Raw genomic sequence first — 6,817 nt, forward strand, 5'->3', positions numbered from 1 at the left:
GAACTCTATGAGTAAAGACAACGGGAAAGTCTAAAGTATAGTCAGAACAATGACAGCCTGGGTCTATAGGATGTTGGAAGTGGGGAGCTTGGTTAATAAGTTGGAAAGGTGGACGGGGGCTAGATCACCAGGGGCATTGAACGATGTTAAGGGAAGGAACTGTAAGATTAAAGTGAGCAATAAGGAACTATTTCTTTACCCTTGTAGGTAAAAGTTCTTGAAAACCTTGTCAATATCTCCAAGTCCTCTCTCCCATCCTCCTCCTAACCCATCTGCAGTCAGGCTTTCACCTCCAGCACCTCATGGAAACTGCTCTTGTCAAGCACACCGGTGTCTTCTGTGTTGCTAAATTGCGTGTCAGCTCCAAGTCCATCGTACAGAACCCACCAGCAGCATCTGACAGGTGCTTCCTTAATATACTTTCCTCACCTGGCCTCCAGGAGAGCACCCCTGAGTTTCCTCCTCCTCTCGCTGGTTGCTCTTGAGAGCCTAACATCTCCTTTGCTGTTTTTCCGCCGCCCCTACCATTTAATTGTGGAATGTCCCAGAGGCGACTCCTTGATCTTCTTGCCCTTTATCTAAACTCACTTCCTCTTCCTTTATAATCTCATCGGATTGTGTAGTGACGTATACCATCTATGTGCCCAAACGCACCAGGTTGTTAACTCCAGTTCGGACTTCCTTCTCAAACTCCAGACTGTGTACTTGACATACCCACTTAAACATCTATAGACATATTAAATTTAACTTGTCCAAATTGAAACTGAACTTCTGATTTCTACCCTAGCCCCATGTGCACAAATAAAACATAGATTTTAAAAATCGATTAAAAATAAAACATACAATACATTTTAAAGTAAATGAATAAAAAATACACAACCCTGTTCCCTACCCTCAGTGTTCCCCATATCAGTTGATCAGAAACTCCATCCTTTCCATTACTCAGGCCAAAACCTTAGAATCTTTTCTTGATAACTTACTTTTTCTCGTAATACCACAGATTCATTTCTTTGAGAAATCCTACTGGCTCTGTCTTCAAAATATATCCAGAATTGAATCCTTTTGGCCACCATTGCTGCTGTAGTCCTGAGTTACCAGCGCTTCTTGCCTGGATTACTACAGCTTTCTTATTTGGTCTCCTTGCTTCTACCCTCACCCTGTTACAAGCAGTGGGGTGATCCTCGTACAAAGCAGATTGAATGACGTCACTCCTGGGCTCAGGAACCCTCCAGTGGCTCTTCATTTCACCAGAGGAAGAGCCGAAGCCCTGACAGTAGCCTGCAGGACCCTATAGGATCTGACCGCTTCTCTTGCTTTTCGCCTTGCTGATCCCACATACCTCCCAGGCATGCTTCTGCCTCAGACCTTTCCCTGCCTGTTCTCTCTGCCTAGACTGCTGTAACCCCAGAAATCCATAGTGCCTTTCCTCACAGCTTTCTTTGAAATGTCGGTTTCTCAATGAGGCCTACCCTCATCCACATTTTGGAAGTTGTAACATCCGTTTCTTTCTTTTTTTTTTTTTTTTTTGCTGTATGCGGGCCTCTCACTGTTGTGGCCTCTCCCGTTGCGGAGCACAGGCTCCGGACGCACAGGCTCAGCGGCCATGACTCACGGGCCCAGCCACTCCGTGGCATGTGGGATCTTCCCGGACCGGGGCATGAACCGTGTCCCCTGCATCGGCAGGCGGACTCTCAACCACTGCGCCACCAGGGAAGCCCGTAACATCCTTTTCTTGCCCTTTTCCTCTTCTTTACCCTACGCTACCTTTTCCCCCATAGCACTTAACCACCTTCTGACATACTGTGTGATTTATTTATTGTCTACTGCATACTGTCTCCCTCTCCATCCTGTCAGATTATAAGGTCCATGAGGGATCTTTGTTCTGTTCACTGATGTATCCCAAGCACCTAAAATACTGTCTAACGCGTAGTATGTGTTCAATAAATATTTGCATGAATCTGCTGAATAAGTCTGTTGAGTGGAATTGAGAGATTTTAAGCAGAACACGATGTGATCAGAGTTGTGTTGAAGGCTGATTCTCAGTCTGGGGGCAAGTGGACTTTTTCAAGTTATATCCTCTTGTTTTCTCACCAACCCCTGCCAAGTTAGTGTTCTCAAATTGTGGTCCACAGACCATTCACATCAGAATCAGGGGCTGGGGGGTGGGTGTGGAGGGTGGTGTCCAGGGATAATGTGTTTGCAATTCAAATTTCTCATCTCAGACCTTTTGAATCAGTCTCTCAGAAGAGAGTCCTGGAGTCTGAATTTTGTCAGGTTCCCCAGATGCTCTTACATGTATGTGCTACAGTTTGAGAATCACTTACTTTGGGAATTGCACTCCCATTATCCTATTGTGGCTTTTCCCTCGGGTATATGTAGGTGTGAAAGGCACCCTGGGTATGCATCCTGGATATGTCCGTTATAAGCTACTTTCATCTCTGGGCACACGAGTTAGCTTTCTGGTGCCTCCGTTTCCTTATTTGTATTGTGGGTAATATTGTGGGGTGTATACACCTCCAGGTGCTGTTAAGAGGATTAGATGAGTTCATACATTGAAAGTGCTTAGAATTGGCACATAGTAAGGGCTCAATAAATGCTGGCTATTCAGAAATCTTTGGAAAATTGACCAGAGAGAGAGAAGCTAGTGGTAGGGAAATGTGCCACATCTTCCCCTTCTACTCTGCGTTGTGTGTCTGGGCTAGGACTCCGAAAATTACAGTCTCCTTGTCAGCCGACTTTCCGTTAAATTCTGCCAGTAGACTGGAAGCAGGAGGGGAGAAGGGACTTACTCCATCCTACTTGCCAGCTGTTCCCCTCAGTGCTCTTCAAACAATGGCCCTTCACCCCGACAATGACAGTTGGAATCAGTGTCCAGCTATTTCCCTAGATCAGCTCCATGGTGCCCCTTAGAAGCACCAGCAGTTAGGCAGGGCGCTCTCCTCAGAGGTCTGACTCCTAGCCCCCCGGAGAGCTGTCCTTGAGGCATGTAAATGAGGATACCCCCATCTCTTCTCTTTGTTTCCCCAGCCCCAGGGGTGGTGTAGCTACTTGCTGCAGTTTGTATCTCTGTGTTAAGTCAGTGTGTCCCTTGTTACTTTTTCAAAAATTTTAGCACCAATTTCCTCTATTATTTTCTCTCTTAAAAAACAAAACTAGTGTGATTTCTGTTTTTCTGACTGGACCCTGACAGATAAAAAATGTTAGAGGTAAACTTTTAGTTGTGGTCTAGGCAACCAGTAGTGAAGGCACAGGAGGGAAGGGCAGGCCCCGTTGCTGACTGAGGCAGAGGAGGAGTCAAGGATGGCTTTGCAGTGTTGAACCCAGTGAATGAGGGGGCGGTGGTGCTGTTCTGAGAAGTAAAGGAAACAGTGTGGAGAGACTGGGTGGTGAGTTTGGTAGTTGGGGCCTGTTTGAGATACTTAAAGCTATCCAGTGGAACAGTTAAGACAGCTGGAAGGAGGCCAGGGCATGGATGGGAGTCACCGGCACAGGGATGAGATTGTCACAGGAGACACCTAGAAAAATGAGATGAAAATGAAAAGGGAGTTCCCCTCCCCAAATGGGAAGATCAATTCTAAAAATAGACCAAAGATGAAAACCAATGCAAACAAAAAAAAAGTGAGAGAGGAGAAGGGCAGGAATGTGACCTTATGGAACATGGATCTAGGGAGCTGGAGAGGAAAGGGAGGGGGCTGGGAGGAGGTTGGGTATGAGGGCAGTCGGGAGACGGAGTCATAGAATTCAAGGAGAGGAACTAATTTCAGAGAGAAAGCAGTGGTCAGGAGTGAAGGCAGGGCTGAGAAGAGCAACTGAGGAGAGACCGGAGAGTTTGTGCTCAGGAGGTGCGGCGGTGTGGCGGCATGGGGGGATCGGAAGCCAGATGCCGAGGTGCTAAGGAATAAATGGGACCTAGTCTTACAGTTTGGCTCTGAAAGGAGAGGGGAGAAGGCAGTAGCTTGGAGGTAATAGCAGGGCTTTGTTTCTGTTTTGTTTTAAAGTCAAAGCAAGCCCAGTCGTGTGACTCGTATCACCATGCCGTAACTTCATTCCTTTTCCCAAATGCCTGTATCGTCACATTGGAGAGCACACATTTGAATTGATCTCACAAACAGTAGGCAAAATCCTGATGCTGCTCCCTGCGACTTAAATGAACGGGATGGACACTGATAGCAGCTCTCTTGGATGCAGCACATCCACTATTTCAGGTGCACGTTAGTCAAGGAAGTTAACACGATAGTAAACATCCCCCAAATCTCGGTGACCTAACACAACATCAGACTTATTTCTCCTTCTTGTCACAGTCCATTTAGAATTAGCAGGTGTTCTTCCATGCAGGGACCCACGCTCCTTCCCAATTAATGGCTCCACCATTTCCTAGGGCCTCAGTGTCCACTGGGCCTTCTGTATCCACAGATGTGCAAAGAGAGAGTGGAGACTTTTCTGGGGGTCTAGGGGGCCGGGCCTCCATTGGCCAACTCAGCATGTGTCCTGGTCACTGGTAGGGAGGCTGGGAAATGCAGTAGAAGAGTGTGCCCAGGAAGCAGAGGAGAAACACAGACACTGCTGAACCACAATAAGGTTCTTTGTTTTGTTTTTCATTTCCAAGCCCCTCCACTCCCGTATATAATAATCCCTTCTTTTATATTCTAGTAGAATTTGCGTTTAGTCCAGCCTACAGTCTCTCCCCCTTCACTCACTCCACAAATGTTTATTAAGTGCCTACTATTTTTCGAGCACTGTGAATACAAGTGTGTCACATTCTAACAAGGAGGCAGATGGGGGTTTAAAAATTTAATGCAATGAGATAAGTGCTGTGTTAATTATGTACTGGCTATGAGAATACAGAGGTGGATTAATTCTCCTCAGGTAGTTCAGGAATAGATTTTGCAGAGGAGATGGCATTTGACCTGTGACTTGATTACTAGGGGTTCACCAGGCTAAGGAGTTGGGAGGAGGTTCCATCTTCCTGACATTCCAGGCAAAAAAATAGCGTTCACAAAAGCATGATGGGGTGAGGGTACTTGTAGTATTTGGAAAGCTTCAGGTCTTTGAATGTAGCTGGGGCTTGTATGGAAGAGATTGTCTAAAGCTAAGTTGAATGGGTTAAGTCCAAGACCAATTCGTGAAAGTCCTTATATGACATATTGTTATGGGCAGAACTGTGCCCCCCATACCCCCAAACTCCTATGTCCAAGTCCTAACCCCCAGTATCTCAGAATGTGACTATAATTGGAGATAGGGTATTACAGAGATAATTAAGTTAAAACGAGGTGATTCAGGTGGTCCCTAATCCAGGATGACTCGTGTCCTTATAAGAAGAGGTAATTACAACACACACACATACAGAAAGGGAAGACCATGTGAAGACACAGGGAGAAGGCAGCCATCTACCAGCCAAGGAGAGACTTCAGAAGACAGCAACCCTGCTGACACCTTAATCTCAGATTTCTAGGCTCCGGAACTGTGAAAAAACGATTTGTGTTGTTTAAGCCACCTATTCCATGGTACTCTGTTATGGCAGCCGTAGCCGATTGATACACATACCGAAGAGTGGGCGTGGAGGAGTCAGAATCAGGGAGGCTTGGGGAATGAGGCAAGGGGGGATGTGGGAGAGGGCAGAGCTAAGGATGACTGAAGTTTTTTGCTTGTCTCCTGGGTGTGTGGTAAGTGGGGCTGGTAACTGAACTGCAGAGGAGGAATAGGTTGCACTGTCTGGTAGTCATTTCACATGTATCTTACCCCTCAGCAAGCCTGGAAGTCCCTAGTGTGGGGGACTTCCTAGTGAAGGGCCAAGGTAGCATATTGCTTTTAAAGTCAGTGCAGGTTAAAGGGGGTTTGGTTTAGTTAATTCATTTCATCCCTGGTGTTATTAATTGTTCGATCGACAATGATGGGATCTCTTATATAGCTCTGGGAAAAGGTTTACAAATTAAAAATACGTTGTCCTAGGCTTCCTTCCCCAGAGATGTGGAATGTACAATATTTCCATCCTCAGGCCGTTTGAGTGGAACTCAGTGGCTGAATTACCCCAGCGAGAGTCTCTAGGCAAGTAAAGCATATTTGTATATTATCTCTTTGAAAGTGGGATGGGACACAACCTCTGCCAGCTGTTTTTTTGTTGTTGTTTTTTTCTGAACCATTCTATTAATGCCAATCAGAGAGAGAAAATGATTAAATGTAATTGCATTTTGAGCATCAAAAAATAGATAGATAGATAAATAATGAAGTCAGTGCAAGGCCTTGTCCATGACAGCAAGTAAGCAACCCTGAATAAACGCTCATTTTAAAGAACACCTTTTTGGGACTTGGAGCTAGAAAAAGCCACGGTTTAGTCAAGTGTTTCACAATTTTTGTCAGTAGATTTTCGTTTGCTCTCATTTTCTGCAAATAATGGAGAAGTGCATGGTGGTGGGAGAAATGCTGTGGTTGTTAAAAGCAGAGGCGAGAAAATACACACGCTTGAGCCGTTGAGATCTCGCCGAGGAGGCAGAGGAAGACATTTTTAATTGGCTGCGTTTCATTCGTGAGTCAGGCAATCTGATGGAGGAGAAGTTTTAAGACAATTGCTAAACCTTAGGGAATTGTCCCAGAATAAAAGGAGATCATCCTCATGTTGTTTATAACACAGAAGCAAACTCCACGTTTTGTTGCCATTTCTGAGTTTTCACGAAATGTGTAATATTGCAAAGCCCATGATACGGACAGAAGGATCAGCTCGTCAACAGTTTTATTAGTTTGATTTTCCTTTGAGAATTTGCTACCATGTTGTCTGTTTCCTCCGGGACCCCCTGTTTTCTTCTCCATTAGCGCTAACTAG

Source organism: Grampus griseus, assembly GCF_964374135.1.
Source record: "Grampus griseus genome assembly, chromosome: 8".
In the NCBI taxonomy this organism is placed as follows: domain Eukaryota; kingdom Metazoa; phylum Chordata; class Mammalia; order Artiodactyla; family Delphinidae; genus Grampus; species Grampus griseus.